Below are 16,810 nucleotides of genomic sequence, written 5' to 3'. Positions count from 1 at the left end.
GCTGCTTGGCAACAAAATGCAGAGACCAAGGTCTTGTCCTGTTTTGGCACACAGAGTAACTGCACCATGGAAGGGAGGAGAGGGTTTTGAGGGGGGGGGGGGGGGGAGATTTGAACCTTAGAAGTTCTATAGTTCTTTTCTGCCTGACCACAATGCTCCACCACTGAGCTATTGCTAAAAAATTAGCAATGTCTGTACCTCAACATTGCAAATTTTTTGCAATAAACTACATAGATGAGATATGGTTGAGCTGTAAAGAAAAAATTATGCATTAGCAGGCACTTGGATTTGAACCAAGGACCTCTTGAACCTCTGCGCTCCAGGGTGGCTGCTCATTGACTGGATGAGGCGATTTTCTGCAAGAAACTACATTTGTGGGATATGGTTAAGTTGTAAAGCAAAAAAAATGTGTGTTAGGGGGCACTCGGATTTGAACCAAGGACCTCTTGATCTGCAGTCAAATGCTCTACCACTGAGCTATACCACCGCAACACAAAGCTTTCCAGTGTAAACGCACAGAGGGGGGATTCGAACCTAAGTCCGAACTAGCTCTTCGTCTTGCCTGTACTGTTCCAGTCAAATGTATCTGAACAGGTGGGAAAAAATTATTTTTTTTAAATCAACTGGTGTCAAAAAGTTATACAGATTTGTAAGTTACATACATTTAAAGCTCTCAATCGTTCCAGTACTTATCATCTGCGTGCCCTGCGTGCCAAAAAGAGAGGGGGGCTCCAATTGTAGATATAGCAAGCCTAAGAAGTAGCTTGGTCTTAGGTTTGAGCCCCCCTTTGTGCATTTTCTCTTTTTGTCAAAACAACAGGTGCCAAAAAGTTATACAGATTTGTAAGTTACATACATTTAAAGCTCTCAATCGTTCCAGTACTTATCATCTGCGTGCCCTGCGTGCCAAAAAGAGAGGGGGGCTCCAATTGTAGATATAGCAAGCCTAAGAAGTAGCTTGGTCTGAGCCCCCCTTTGTGCATTTTCTCTTTTTGTCAAAACAACTGGTGCCAAAAAGTTATACAGGTTTGTTAGGTCCGAGCCTCCCTTTGTGCATTTTCTCTTTTTGTCAAAACAACTGGTGCCAAAAAGTTATACAGGTTTGTAAGTTACATACATTTAAAGCTCTCAATCATTCCAGTACTTATCATCTGCGTGCCCTGCGTGCCAAAAAGAGAGGGGGGCTCGGATTGTAGATATAGCAAGCCTAAGAAGTAGCTCGGTCTTAGGTCCGAGCCCCCCTTTGTGCATTTTCTCATTTTGTCAAAACAGGCCAAGACCACTGTCATCGTTGCCAGTTTCCATGTAGTTTCCATGTAGCTTTCATGGTCTAGTGGTTAGAGCTGCTGCCTTGGAGCAAAGAGGTTGTGAGTTCAAATCCTGTGAAGACCCTGAGGCTGGCAGCAGAGCATGGTGATGGAGTGAGAAATCGGTGGATGTTAAGTTAAGTGTGTGTGTGTGTGTGAAGTGGTTGATGGTTGGGCATCCAGAAGGTGATGGAGAAGTGGATGTGATGTGGGTGGGGAGAAAGGTGCTGAGGAAGAAGGTCGTTGGGGTGTGAGTGAGTGGTGGTGGTAGTTGGCAATGGTGATTGGTAGAAGGGGAGACCATTTTATTGGTATAAATAAAAAAGCAAATAAAAACCCCCACCTTTTTATTTTCAACATCCCACAACACCATTTTTGGTAGATCCACAACCTAGTATCCTCCATTCTAGTGGATCACCGTCCACAATGCCCCACAACACTCTCTGACCACTTACCTTGAAAGCCTCCTCTCCTCAGTCCATCGATCTCCTCCAGTCCCACTGCTCTCCTTGACATCTGCTTGACTCAGTCCATCCATCGATATCTTTCAGTCCCATGATCCATGGCTCTCCAATCCTCCAGTCATCCCAGGTTCTCACGATCAATCTCATTTAACATCTTCCATCATCAGGGTCTTCACAGGATTCGAACTCACAACCTCTGCGCTCCAAGGCAGCAGCTCTAACCACAATGCCATGGGAGCTGCTTGGCAACAAAATGCAGAGACCAAGGTCTTGTCCTGTTTTGGCACACAGAGAAACTGCACAGAGGAAGAGAGGAGAGGGTTTTGAGGGGGGGGGGGGGGGGGAGATTTGAACCTTAGAAGTTCTATAGTTCTTTTCTGCCTGACCACAATGCTCCACCACTGAGCTATTGCTAAAAAATTAGCAATGTCTGTACCTCAACATTGCAAATTTTTTGCAATAAACTACATACATGAGATATGGTTGAGCTGTAAAGAAAAAATTATGCATTAGCAGGCACTTGGATTTGAACTAAGGACCTCTTGAACCTCTGCGCTCCAGGGTGGCTGCTCATTGACTGGATGAGGCGATTTTCAGCAAGAAACTACATTTGTGGGATATGGTTAAGTTGTAAAGCAAAAAAATGTGTGTTAGGGGGCACTTGGATTTGAACCAAGGACCTCTTGATCTGCAGTCAAATGCTCTACCACTGAGCTATACCCCCGCAACACAAAGCTTGCCAGTGTAAACGCGAAGAGGGGGGATTCGAACCTAAGTCCGAATTAGCTCTTCGGCTTGCCTGTACTGTTCCAGTCAAATGTATCTGAACAGGTGGGAAAAAATTATTTTTTTAAATCAACTGGTGTCAAAAAGTTATACAGATTTGTAAGTTACATACATTTAAAGCTCTCAATCGTTCCAGTACTTATCATCTGCGTGCCCTGCGTGCCAAAAAGAGAGGGGGGCTCCAATTGTAGATATAGCAAGCCTAAGAAGTAGCTTGGTCTTAGGTTTGAGCCCCCCTTTGTGCATTTTCTCTTTTTGTCAAAACAACTGGTGCCAAAAAGTTATACAGGTTTGTTAGGTTCGAGCCCCCCCTTTCTGCATTTTCTTTTTTTGTCAAAACAACACGTGCCAAAAAGTTATACAGATTTGTAAGTTACATACATTTAAAGCTCTCAATCGTTCCAGTACTTATCATCTGCGTGCCCTGCGTGCCAAAAAGAGAGGGGGGCTCCAATTGTAGATATAGCAAGCCTAAGAAGTAGCTTGGTCTGAGGTCTGAGCCCCTTTGTGCATTTTCTCTTTTTGTCAAAACAACTGGTGACAAAATGTTATACAGGTTTGTTAGGTCCGAGCCTCCCTTTGTGCATTTTCTCTTTTTGTCAAAACAACTGGTGCCAAAAAGTTATACAGGTTTGTAAGTTACATACATTTAAAGCTCTCAATCATTCCAGTACTTATCATCTGCGTGCCCTGCGTGCCAAAAAGAGAGGGGGGCTCGGATTGTAGATATAGCAAGCCTAAGAAGTAGCTCGGTCTGAGGTCCGAGCCCCCCTTTGTGCATTTTCTCATTTTGTCAAAACAGGCCAAGACCACTGTCATCGTTGCCAGTTTCCAGTTTCCAGTTTCCAGTTTCCAGTTTCCAGTTTCCAGTTTCCAGTTTCCAGGTAGCTTTCATGGTCTAGTGGTTAGAGCTGCTGCCTTGGAGCAAAGAGGTTGTGAATTCAAATCCTGTGAAGACCCTGAGGCTTGCAGCAGAGCATGGTGATGGAGTGAGAAATCGGTGGATGTTAAGGTAAGTGTGTGTGTGTGTGTGTGTGTGTGTGTGTGTGTGTGTGTGTGTGTGTGTGTGTGTGTGAAGTGGTTCATGGTTGGGCATCGAGAAGTGGAGAGGAAGAAGGTAGTTGGGGTGTGAGTGAGTGGTGGTGGTAGTTGGAGTGAAGGGCTGGAGGCAATGGTGATTGGTAGAAGGGGAGACCATTTTATTGGTATAAATAAAAAAGCAAATAAAAACCCCCACCTTTTTATTTTCAACATCCCACAACAGACACAACACCACTTTTGGTAGATCCACAACCTAGAATACTCCATTCTAGTGGATCACCGTCCACAATGCCCCACAACACTCTCTGACCACTTACCTTGAAAGCCTCCTCTCCTCAGTCCATCGATCTCCTCCAGTCCCACTGCTCTTCAATCTGCTCTCCTTGACATTCGCTTGACTTATTCCATCCATCGATATCTTTCAGTCCCATGATCCATGGCTCTCCAATCCTCCAGTCATCCCAGGTTATCACGATCAATCTCATTTGACATCTTTCATCATCAGGGTCTTCACAGGATTCAAACTCACAACCTCTGCGCTCCAAGGCAGCAGCTCTAACCACAATGCCATGGGAGCTGCTTGGCAACAAAATGCAGAGACCAAGGTCTTGTCCTGTTTTGGCACACAGAGTAACTGCACCATGGAAGGGAGGAGAGGGTTTTGAGGGGGGGGGGAGATTTGAACCTTAGAAGTTCTATAGTTCTTTTCTGCCTGACCACAATGCTCCACCACTGAGCTATTGCTAAAAAATTAGCAATGTCTGTACCTCAACATTGCAAATTTTTTGCAATAAACTACATAGATGAGATATGGTTGAGCTGTAAAGAAAAAATTATGCATTAGCAGGCACTTGGATTTGAACCAAGGACCTCTTGAACCTCTGCGCTCCAGGGTGGCTGCTCATTGACTGGATGAGGCGATTTTCTGCAAGAAACTACATTTGTGGGATATGGTTAAGTTGTAAAGCAAAAAAAATGTGTGTTAGGGGGCACTCGGATTTGAACCAAGGACCTCTTGATCTGCAGTCAAATGCTCTACCACTGAGCTATACCACCGCAACACAAAGCTTTCCAGTGTAAACGCACAGAGGGGGGATTCGAACCTAAGTCCGAACTAGCTCTTCGTCTTGCCTGTACTGTTCCAGTCAAATGTATCTGAACAGGTGGGAAAAAATTATTTTTTTAAATCAACTGGTGTCAAAAAGTTATACAGATTTGTAAGTTACATACATTTAAAGCTCTCAATCGTTCCAGTACTTATCATCTGCGTGCCCTGCGTGCCAAAAAGAGAGGGGGGCTCCAATTGTAGATATAGCAAGCCTAAGAAGTAGCTTGGTCTTAGGTTTGAGCCCCCCTTTGTGCATTTTCTCTTTTTGTCAAAACAACAGGTGCCAAAAAGTTATACAGATTTGTAAGTTACATACATTTAAAGCTCTCAATCGTTCCAGTACTTATCATCTGCGTGCCCTGCGTGCCAAAAAGAGAGGGGGGCTCCAATTGTAGATATAGCAAGCCTAAGAAGTAGCTTGGTCTGAGCCCCCCTTTGTGCATTTTCTCTTTTTGTCAAAACAACTGGTGCCAAAAAGTTATACAGGTTTGTTAGGTCCGAGCCTCCCTTTGTGCATTTTCTCTTTTTGTCAAAACAACTGGTGCCAAAAAGTTATACAGGTTTGTAAGTTACATACATTTAAAGCTCTCAATCATTCCAGTACTTATCATCTGCGTGCCCTGCGTGCCAAAAAGAGAGGGGGGCTCGGATTGTAGATATAGCAAGCCTAAGAAGTAGCTCGGTCTTAGGTCCGAGCCCCCCTTTGTGCATTTTCTCATTTTGTCAAAACAGGCCAAGACCACTGTCATCGTTGCCAGTTTCCAGGTAGCTTTCATGGCCTATTGGTTAGAGCTGCTGCATTGGAGCAAAGAGGTTGTGAATTTGAATCCTGTGAAGACCCTGAGGCTGGCAGCAGAGCAAGGTGATGGAGTGAGAAATCGGAGGATGTTAAGGTAAGTGTGTGTGTGAAGTGGTTGATGGTTGGGCATCCAGAAGGTGATGGAGAAGTGGATGTGATGTGGGTGGGGAGGAAGGTGCTGAGGAAGAAGGTTGTTGGGGTGTGAGTGAGTGGTGGTGGTGGTGGTAGTTGGAGTGAAGGGCTGGAGGCAATGGTGATTGGTAGAAGGGGAGACCATTTTATTGGTATAAATAAAAAAGCAAATAAAAACCCCCACCTTTTTATTTTCAACATCCCACAACAGACACAACACCACTTTTGGTAGATCCACAACCTAGAATACTCCATTCTAGTGGATCACCGTCCACAATGCCCCACAACACTCTCTGACCACTTACCTTGAAAGCCTCCTCTCCTCAGTCCATCGATCTCCTCCAGTCCCACTGCTCTTCAATCTGCTCTCCTTGACATTCGCTTGACTTATTCCATCCATCGATATCTTTCAGTCCCATGATCCATGGCTCTCCAATCCTCCAGTCATCCCAGGTTCTCACGATCAATCTCATTTGACATCTTTCATCATCAGGGTCTTCACAGGATTCAAACTCACAACCTCTGCGCTCCAAGGCAGCAGCTCTAACCACAATGCCATGGGAGCTGCTTGGCAACAAAATGCAGAGACCAAGGTCTTGTCCTGTTTTGGCACACAGAATAACTGCACCATGGAAGGGAAAAGAGGGTTTTGAGGGGGGGGGGGGATTTGAACCTTAGAAGTTCTATAGTTCTTTTCTGCCTGACCACAATGCTCCACCACTGAGCTATTGCTAAAAAATTAGCAATGTCTGTACCTCAACATTGCAAATTTTTTGCAATAAACTACATAGATGAGATATGGTTGAGCTGTAAAGAAAAAATTATGCATTAGCAGGCACTTGGATTTGAACCAAGGACCTCTTGAACCTCTGCGCTCCAGGGTGGCTGCTCATTGACTGGATGAGGCGATTTTCTGTAAGAAACTACATTTGTGGGATATGGTTAAGTTGTAAAGCAAAAAAAATGTGTGTTAGGGAGCACTCGGATTTGAACCAAGGACCTCTTGATCTGCAGTCAAATGCTCTACCACTGAGCTATACCACCGCAACACAAAGCTTTCCAGTGTAAACGCACAGAGGGGGGATTCGAACCTAAGTCCGAACTAGCTCTTCGTCTTGCCTGTACTGTTCCAGTCAAATGTATCTGAACAGGTGGGAAAAAATTATTTTTTTAAATCAACTGGTGTCAAAAAGTTATACAGATTTGTAAGTTACATACATTTAAAGCTCTCAATCGTTCCAGTACTTATCATCTGCGTGCCCTGCGTGCCAAAAAGAGAGGGGGGCTCCAATTGTAGATATAGCAAGCCTAAGAAGTAGCTTGGTCTTAGGTTTGAGCCCCCCTTTGTGCATTTTCTCTTTTTGTCAAAACAACAGGTGCCAAAAAGTTATACAGATTTGTAAGTTACATACATTTAAAGCTCTCAATCGTTCCAGTACTTATCATCTGCGTGCCCTGCGTGCCAAAAAGAGAGGGGGGCTCCAATTGTAGATATAGCAAGCCTAAGAAGTAGCTTGGTCTGAGCCCCCCTTTGTGCATTTTCTCTTTTTGTCAAAACAACTGGTGCCAAAAAGTTATACAGGTTTGTTAGGTCCGAGCCTCCCTTTGTGCATTTTCTCTTTTTGTCAAAACAACTGGTGCCAAAAAGTTATACAGGTTTGTAAGTTACATACATTTAAAGCTCTCAATCATTCCAGTACTTATCATCTGCGTGCCCTGCGTGCCAAAAAGAGAGGGGGGCTCGGATTGTAGATATAGCAAGCCTAAGAAGTAGCTCGGTCTTAGGTCCGAGCCCCCCTTTGTGCATTTTCTCATTTTGTCAAAACAGGCCAAGACCACTGTCATCGTTGCCAGTTTCCAGGTAGCTTTCATGGCCTAGTGGTTAGAGCTGCTGCATTGGAGCAAAGAGGTTGTGAATTCGAATCCTGTGAAGACCCTGAGGCTGGCAGCAGAGCAAGGTGATGGAGTGAGAAATCGGAGGATGTTAAGGTAAGTGTGTGTGTGAAGTGGTTGATGGTTGGGCATCCAGAAGGTGATGGAGAAGTGGATGTGATGTGGGTGGGGAGGAAGGTGCTGAGGAAGAAGGTTGTTGGGGTGTGAGTGAGTGGTGGTGGTGGTGGTGGTAGTTGGAGTGAAGGGCTGGAGGCAATGGTGATTGGTAGATGGGGAGACCATTTTATTGGTATAAATAAAAAAGCAAATAAAATCCCCCACCTTTTTATTTTCAACATCCCACAACAGACACAACACTACTTTTGGTAGATCCACAACCTAGAATCCTCCATTCTAGTGGATCACCGTCCACAATGCCCCACAACACTCTCTGACCACTTACCTTGAGAAAGCCTCCTCTCCTCAGTCCATCGATCTCCTCCAGTCCCACTGCTCTCCAATCTGCTCTCCTTGACATCCGCTTGACTCAGTCCATCCATCGATATCTTTCAGTCCCATGATCCATGGCTCTCCAATCCTCCAGTCATCCCAGGTTCTCACGATCAATCTCATTTAACATCTTCCATCATCAGGGTCTTCAGAGGATTCGAACTCACAACCTCTGCGCTCCAAGGCAGCAGCTCTAAACACAATGCCAAGGGAGCTGCTTGGCAACAAAATGCAGAGACCAAGGTCTTGTCCTGTTTTGGCACACAGAGTAACTGCACAGAGGAAGGGAGGAGAGGGTTTTGAGGGGGGGGGGGGAGATTTGAACCTTAGAAGTTCTATAGTTCTTTTCTGCCTGACCACAATGCTCCACCACTGAGCTATTGCTAAAAAATTAGCAATGTCTGTACCTCAACATTGCAATTTTTTTGCAATAAACTACATACATGAGATATGGTTGAGCTGTAAAGAAAAAATTATGCATTAGCAGGCACTTGGATTTGAACCAAGGACCTCTTGAACCTCTGCGCTCCAGGGTGGCTGCTCATTGACTGGATGAGGCGATTTTCTGCAAGAAACTACATTTGTGGGATATGGTTAAGTTGTAAGGCAAAAAAATGTGTGTTAGGGGGCACTCGGATTTGAACCAAGGACCTCTTGTTCTGCAGTCAAATGCTCTACAACTGAGCTATACCCCCGCAACACAAAGCTTTCCAGTGTAAACGCACAGAGGGGGGGATTCGAACCTAAGTCCGAACTAGCTCTTCGGCTTGCCTGTACTGTTCCAGTCAAATGTATCTGAACAGGTGGGAACAAATTATTTTTTTAAATCAACTGGTGTCAAAAAGTTATACAGATTTGTAAGTTACATAAATTTAAAGCTCTCAATCGTTCCAGTACTTATCATCTGCGTGCCCTGCATGCCAAAAAGAGAGGGGGGCTCCAATTGTAGATATAGCAAGCCTAAGAAGTAGCTTGGTCTTAGGTTTGAGCCCCCCTTTGTGCATTTTCTCTTTTTGTCAAAACAACTGGTGCCAAAAAGGTATACAGGTTTGTTAGGTTCGAGCCCCCCCTTTGTGCATTTTCTCTTTTTGTCAAAACAACAGGTGCCAAAATGTTATACAGATTTGTAAGTTACATACATTTAAAGCTCTCAATCGTTCCAGTACTTATCATCTGCGTGCCCTGCGTGCCAAAAAGAGAGGGGGGCTCCAATTGTAGATATAGCAAGCCTAAGAAGTAGCTTGGTCTGAGGTCTGAGCGCCCCTTTGTGCATTTTCTCTTTTTGTCAAAACAACTGGTGCCAAAAAGTTATACAGGTTTGTTAGGTCCGAGCCTCCCTTTGTGCTTTTTCTCTTTTTGTCAAAACAACTGGTGCCAAAAAGTTATACAGGTTTGTAAGTTTCATACATTTAAAGCTCTCAATCATTCCAGTACTTATCATCTGCGTGCCCTGCGTGCCAAAAAAGAGGGGGGCTCGGATTGTAGATATAGCAAGCCTAAGAAGTAGCTCGGTCTGAGGTCCGAGCCCCCCTTTGTGCATTTTCTCATTTTGTCAAAACAGGCCAAGACCACTGTCATCGTTGCCAGTTTCCAGTTTCCAGTTTCCAGTTTCCAGTTTCCAGTTTTCAGTTTCCAGTTTTCAGTTTTCAGTTTCCAGTTTCCAGTTTCCAGTTTCCAGTTTCCAGTTTCCAGTTTCCAGTTTCCAGTTTCCAGTTTCCAGTTTCCAGTTTCCAGTTTCCAGTTTGCTTTCATGGTCTAGTGGTTAGAGCTGCTGCCTTGGAGCAAAGAGGTTGTGAGTTCAAATCCTGTGAAGACCCTGAGGCTGGCAGCAGAGCATGGTGATGGAGTGAGAAATCGGTGGATGTTAAGGTAAGTGTGTGTTTGAAGTGGTTGATGGTTGGGCATCCAGAAGGTGATGGAGAAGTGGGTGGGGAGGAAGGTGCTGAGGAAGAAGGTAGTTGGGGTGTAAGTGAGTGGTGGTGGTGGTAGTTGGAGTGAAGGGCTGGAGGCAATGGTGATAGGTAGAAGGGGAGACCATTTTATTGGTATAAAAAAAAAAAAGCAAATAAAAACCCCCACCTTTATATTTTCAACATCCCACAACAGACACAACACCACTTTTGGTAGATCCACAACCTAGAATCCTCCATTCTAGTGGATCACCGTCCACAATGCCCCACAACACTCTCTGACCACTTACCTTGAAAGCCTCCTCTCCTCAGTCCATCGATCTCCTCCGGTCCCACTGCTCTCCAATCTGCTCTCCTTGACATCCGCTTGACTCAGTCCATCCATCGATATCTTTCAGTCCCATGATCCATGGCTCTCCAATCCTCCAGTCATCCCAGGTTCTCACAATCAATCTCATTTAACATCTTCCATCATCAGGGTCTTCACAGGATTCAAACTCACAACCTCTGCGCTCCAAGGCAGCAGCTCTAACCACAATGCCATGGGAGCTGCTTGGCAACAAAATGCAGAGACCAAGGTCTTGTCCTGTTTTGGCACACAGAGTAACTGCACAGAGGAAGGGAGGAGAGGGTTTTGATGGGGGGGGGGGGGAGATTTGAACCTTAGAAGTTCTTTCTTCTACGACATTCGGCAGCACAGAAGGGATATTCCCGGCCTCTTTTATTCCCAGTAGGACCGCCCACCTACAAAAATCTCAAACGAAGATTAACCAACTGGCAACAGACATACCTCATAAGTAGCCAACACACCTGCACGCAATTGTGTTTTTTTCTGTCCTCTTTTCTTCCTGGTAAGCGGTGTTCCACACCCTGTTTTTTTGCCCACCTGTAATACCTTTTTCTTTTATTTTTCCTTAGGTTCTGTAAAGAAAGGTTTTTAATTAACACCAGTGTCCCAGCAGTTTGTCTGAGGGCCAATGTGGGAAACCCTGGCCTACCTGGTGTCCTGCCATCCTTACTGGCCCATGTGGGTGACCCGGGTGAGAGTAAGAGGCCTGGTGGCTAAGGCAGAGATGTTATGCCCCCTTCTTTGGATCCAGGATGTTGGGGAGAGCCTGGGGTGCTTTCCCCCGTATAGGCTTCATAACAGGAGGTGTTGGTGCGCTGCTGGGTGTAAGCTGGTGCCGGGAGTTGCGAGTGTTCCCTCCCCCTTCCTCCCCCCTGCGCCGGTAAGTATACCTTCTTTTCTCCTGCAGCCCGCCTGGATGTCCTTCTGCGGCCGCGCCGTGGATCGCAATGACAGTGCGCGTGCGCAGGAGCTGGGTCGTGCCGGAAGTGACGAGTTTCCCGGCGCGACCGGAAGTCGGGCTGTACGGAGTCGGCGGGGAGGAAGGACATTTAAACAGGCAAGAAGCCGGCGTTCGGTCTCCCGGAACGGAGGCAGCCGGACTTCTTGCCTGTAAAGGTAAGTGTGCACACTGTCACCAATGACGATTTTCTGATGCACACTGTCACCAATGATTTATTTTATGGCACACTGTCACCAATGGTGACTGAGGCACACTGTCACCAATGATGACTGAGGCACACTGTCACCAATGATGACTGAGGCACACTGGCACCAATGATGACTGAGGCACACTGTCACCAATGATGACTGAGGCACACTGTCACCAATGACGATGTTCTGATGCACACTGGCACCAATGTTGATATTAAAGCTCTCTGACACCTATGCTTTGTAGGTGCTCTCACCTAGGAGTTTGTGCCCTCTGACACCAATGATGATCAGGGGCACACTGACACCAATTATGGTTAGGTGCACACTGGCACCAATGCTTATCGCACCATTTAACTGCTGGACACTATTATTTTAGCCTGTACTTACATTGAAGTAACCTGACTGCACTAATCTTGGTTAGGACATCAGTATGATCTGTGTACACTGATTTGATGCCTGTTTTTGGGTCCTCTAGCACTGTCTATGTGAATTAACCCCTTAGAGGTCAGGCTGCAGAGTCTAGGTTTTGCTGTACAGAAGGTTTTTAGCCCTAGTAGAGCGTACTTCTTGTGAGGGGGTCTGTCTTGGACTTTGACGTGGTGTTTTGCTTACTCCCTCTGTCTGTATTCCTTCCAGATGTCGAGCCTTTCTACCCCTAGGAAAAGGAAGTCAAAGTCTAAACACAGACTCTGCGTCTCCTGCGAGCAACCGTTGCCTGAGGATCAGAGGGGTGATCTGTGTAGTACCTGCAAGCATCATCTCAGGAAGAAGCCCGCTGGACACAAGTCTCTATGCGTGAGTTGCCTTCAACCTTTACCCCCTAATGCCAGTTCTACTGTGTGTAAGAAGTGTTCTGAGCCTCAGGAGACTGCCGACTTCCTTCAGGAGGCGAAAGGTTTTTTCTCTTGGTTTAAGGAGAGTTTCGGCTCCACCTCTGAGCAGGCCGCTAAGAAATGTAAGCTAAAAGAGAAGAGGCAGTTAGTTGTTAAATCCCCTTCACCGCCTATCACTACTGACACCTCCAGTGTTTCAGAGTCGGATTCAGAGGAAGTCGTTTCTGAAGACTACTATCTCTTCAGGAAAGAGTTTGCTGATAAACTAGTGATTGCAGTGAAGGACATTGTTGAATCATCTAAGGAGAAGGTGGCAGCTCAGGATAAGAATAGTCTTTATTATTTTCCAAAGAAGGTATCCAATGTGTTTGCAGCCCATCCGGTGTTAAAGACAGTGATGGAAAAGGAGTGGAAGAAGCCGGAGCACAGGTTAGAATTGGGGTCCAGGTTTCGTTCAGTTTACAAGCTGGATCCAAATGATTCAGAGAAGTGGGAGAACCCAGCCAAGGTAGACACACCAGTGGCTAAGCTATCTAAGAGTACTCTTCTGCCTGCAGATGATACCTCTATTCTGAAAGACCCTCTAGATAAGAAGATGGATACTCTCCTGAAGCGTACTTATTCTTATACAGCTGCAATGACTAAAGCGGCCTTATCCGCAGTACCAGTTGCTCGGGCCTTAAGAGTCTGGCTCAGTCAGTTGAGCAGGGACATAGAAGAAGGAGTTCCCAGAAGGGAGCTACTGGAGGAAGTCGCCACCCTGAAGGTAGCAGCGGAATTTTCCTGCGATTTCCCGCTAGATGTAACCAGAGTCTGCGCTAAGAATCTTGCAGTTTTAAATTCTGCCAGAAGAATTGTTTTTCTTAAGCCTTGGCCGGGCGAGACCTCTTCAAAGATTAATTTTTGTGCCCTTCCCTTCGAGCCGGGTTTCCTGATAGGCTCCCAGTTAGAGGATATTTTAGCTCCAGGCAAGGAGACGAAGGAGTTAAAATTTCCTTTCTCAGAAAAGAAGAAGTCCTTTCGTCCCTTCAGGGTCAGGAGGTCTTTTTACAAGAGAAGATCCTTTCAGGACAGAAGATCCACTCGTCGCTTCCAGAACAGCAACAAAAGAGGGAAGCAGACGCAGTCCAAACAACCCAGGTCAGAGTTCTGACGCCAGGCTCCGGGATACTGTAGGGGGCAGGCTGCTGAGACATCAAGCAGCCTGGCAGAAGATTACAACAGACAGCTGGGTCTTAGAAATTATCTCTATAGGTTACAGCCTAAATTTCCTGGAGTGTCCTCCAGAAAAGTTTCTCTTGAACAAGAGCGATGGGGTTATGCAGTCTCTCCTACAGGAATTCTTGATGAAGGATGCCCTGGAGCCAGTTCCGGTGAACCAACTAGGACAGGGGGTGTACTCCCCGATCTTTCCTGTCCCAAAGCCAGGCGGCAGATGGAGGCTCATAATCGACTTGCGATACCTAAATCGATTTTTAAAAAGAGAAAAGTTTCGCATGGACAACATAAGATCCGCCACCACTTTACTCCAGAAGGACGACTGGATGATTACCTTAGATCTCATGGACGCCTATTTACATGTCCCGATAAACCTCGAGTCAAGAAAATACCTCAGACTCGCAGTCGTCCATCATGGAAAGGTGGAACATTTTCAATTCCGCGCTTTACCCTTCGGCCTGTCTTCATCCCCAAGAGTATTCACGAAGGTAGCAGTAGTCATTGTAGCAGCCCTAAGACTACAGGGAGTCCAGATCGTGCCTTATTTAGACGATTGGCTGCTCGTTGCAACGTCTCAAGATCTTCTACTACATCATCTGCAGAGGACTCTGAATCTCCTCCAAGAGTGTGGTTTTCTTCTCAACAAAGAAAAATCAGACCTCGTGCCTGCAAGACGGAAGAAATTCCTAGGCCTCATTTTGGATTCGTCCGCAGAGAGAGTCCTCCTGCCACTGGACAAACAGATGAGGATTATACAATCTGTCACAGATCTGATTCAGACGCCGGTGATGCAGATAAGAACAGCGATGAAAGTTTTAGGACTGATGACTGCTGCCATAGAGGCAGTACCATGGGCCAAGGCCCACATGAGAGAACTCCAGACAGAGATTTTGCAGGTTTGGGATCGTCGTCCAGAAAACCTTTCAGCCCCGCTGTGTCTCTCACCTCACACACGATCAACTCTTCACTGGTGGTTAGACAAGGAGAATTTGTCACGAGGCAACTGCTTCAGACTACAAGATCAGTCTATAATTACAACAGACGCCTCAAAGTTCGGCTGGGGAGCGCATTACAACGGTCAGTGGATCCAAAAATCCTGGTCTCCAAGAGAAAGACTGTTCTCCTCAAACCTGAGGGAGCTAAGAGCAATAAGATTAGCAGTGATGCATTTTACTCCCCTTGTCAAGGACACTCCAGTGCTGGTCCAGTCGGACAACTCAGTCTCAGTACATTACTTGCGGAAACAAGGTGGAACAAGGTCTCAGGCTCTGCAAAACGAGTGCAGCATGCTCATGAACTGGGCCGAACACCATCTCGCCTCGCTCTCGGCGATCCACATAAAAGGGGAGCTGAACTACCAGGCAGATTTCCTGAGCAGGTACACCTTGAACCCCAACGAGTGGGAGCTGAACCCGAAGTACTTCTCCCAAATCATTCTGAGGTGGGGATGTCCCCAATGGGACCTCATGGCTACCCGACAGAACAGGAAGTTGATGAAGTTCTGTTCCTTGTACAAGATAGATCAACCAGATCATCTGGATGCTCTGACCATGAGCTGGAGGGGGCTTCATGTATTTCTGTTTCCTCCAATCCCTCTCATGAGCCGTGTCTTGAACAAGATCATCCTGGACAGACCGACAGTACTACTTATAGCCCCTTTCTGGCCTCGCAGGGATTGGTTCCCGCTTCTGCTTCGACTGTCAGAAGGCAATTTCTGGAAGTTCCCTCTACACGAAGATCTACTTCTCCAGAGAGGTTTTTTCCATCAACATCTAGAGCGCTTACATCTGACTGTGTGGAGTTTGAAAGGAGAAAATTTAGAGACAGCGGCCTGTCTGAAGAAGTCATAGACACTCTTCTATCAGCTCGCAAGCCATCTACTAACCAGCTATACTCTAGAGTATGGAGAAGATTTTTATCCTGGAAGGCTGAGAAAGGGGACCCAGAGATCTCGCTTCCAGTGGTGCTGCAATTCTTGCAGGACGGCTATTTGAAAGGGTTGAAGCCCAATACACTCAGAGTTCATGTAACAGCTATTAACTCTTTTACAGATGGTCGATTTGCCAACCAACCCTTGATCTCCAGATTCTTTAAAGCTCTAAAGAACCTTAGACCGACTGTCAAGACTCCAGTTGCCATTTGGGACTTGCCACTAGTCCTGAAGAGTCTCACAGGGGCACCCTTCGAACCGATCGCTGAAGCAGATATCAAGTGGGTCTCTTGCAAAGCTTTGTTCTTGGTGGCAATCACGTCTGCTAAACGTCTTGGAGAATTACAGGCCCTGTCTTCCAAGTCTCCCTACATCAAGTTCACACAGAGTGGAGTTCTGCTCAGTACTGTTCCCTCCTTTGTTCCCAAGGTCGCTTCAGAAGTCAACGTCAACAGAGAAGTTTTTTTGCCAAATTTTTGCCCCCCTGAAGATGAAGATAATCTTCAATCTCTAGATGTGAAGAGCACTCTGTTAAACTATCTCTCCAGAGTAGAAGGTTTCCGTAGGGACGAAAATTTATTTGTACAGTTTGGAGGACCAAGAAAGGGGTGTAAAGCGGCAAAGGATACACTGGCAAGATGGATAAAATCCACAATCATAGAAGCTTACAGGTTGGAGAATTTAGAGCCGCCTTTTCCTTTGAAAGCCCATTCAACTCGTGCTACGGCGACTTCGTGGGCTGAGAGAGCGCAAGTGCCGCTGAATGACATCTGCAATGCTGCTTCGTGGTCAACTTCATCCACATTTATCAAGCATTATCGGCTCGACATCCAGGCACAGAGTCCAGCCTTCAGTTCGGGGGTTTTGTCTGCTGCATTACAAGATTGAACCCCCCCCTTTTTTGTTGTTATTAGCTGCTAGCGAGCATCCCTTCTGTGCTGCCGAATGTCGTAGAAGAAAGTGAAAATTGTATACTTACCGTAATTTTGCTTTCTTCAAGACAGAAGGCAGCACATATAACCCTCCCAATAAATTTAATTTGTGCAACCAGAAAAGAGTCTAGTCATTTACACAATTGCGTGCAGGTGTGTTGGCTACTTATGAGGTATGTCTGTTGCCAGTTGGTTAATCTTCGTTTGAGTTTTTTGTAGGTGGGCGGTCCTACTGGGAATAAAAGAGGCCGGGAATATCCCTTCTGTGCTGCCTTCTGTCTTGAAGAAAGCAAAATTATGGTAAGTATACAATTTTCACTATAGTTCTTTTCTGCCTGACCACAATGCTCCACCACTGAGCTATTGCTAAAAAATTAGCAATGTCTGTACCTCAACATTGCAATTTTTTTGCAATAAACTACATACATGAGATATGGTTGAGCTGTAAAGAAAAAATTATGCATTAG

At 45.9% G+C, this 16,810-nt stretch overlaps 3 non-coding genes across 3 annotated transcripts; all 3 read right to left on the bottom strand.

The window, feature by feature from the left end:
- Window positions 1–415: 415 nt before the first annotated feature.
- On the bottom strand, window positions 416–487 carry TRNAC-GCA (transfer RNA cysteine (anticodon GCA)). Its single transcript has one exon. It is a non-coding gene; the product is annotated as a tRNA-Cys (tRNA).
- A 1,936-nt stretch (window positions 488–2,423) lies between these two features.
- TRNAC-GCA (transfer RNA cysteine (anticodon GCA)) lies at window positions 2,424–2,495 on the bottom strand. The gene has a single exon. It is a non-coding gene; the product is annotated as a tRNA-Cys (tRNA).
- A 2,087-nt stretch (window positions 2,496–4,582) lies between these two features.
- On the bottom strand, window positions 4,583–4,654 carry TRNAC-GCA (transfer RNA cysteine (anticodon GCA)). The gene has a single exon. It is a non-coding gene; the product is annotated as a tRNA-Cys (tRNA).
- Between the last annotated feature and the right edge of the window lie 12,156 nt (window positions 4,655–16,810).

The sequence above is a fragment of the Hyla sarda genome, unplaced genomic scaffold (assembly GCF_029499605.1).
Source record: "Hyla sarda isolate aHylSar1 unplaced genomic scaffold, aHylSar1.hap1 scaffold_1062, whole genome shotgun sequence".
NCBI lineage: Eukaryota > Metazoa > Chordata > Amphibia > Anura > Hylidae > Hyla > Hyla sarda.
This window is presented reverse-complemented; position numbering and strand designations above follow the sequence as displayed.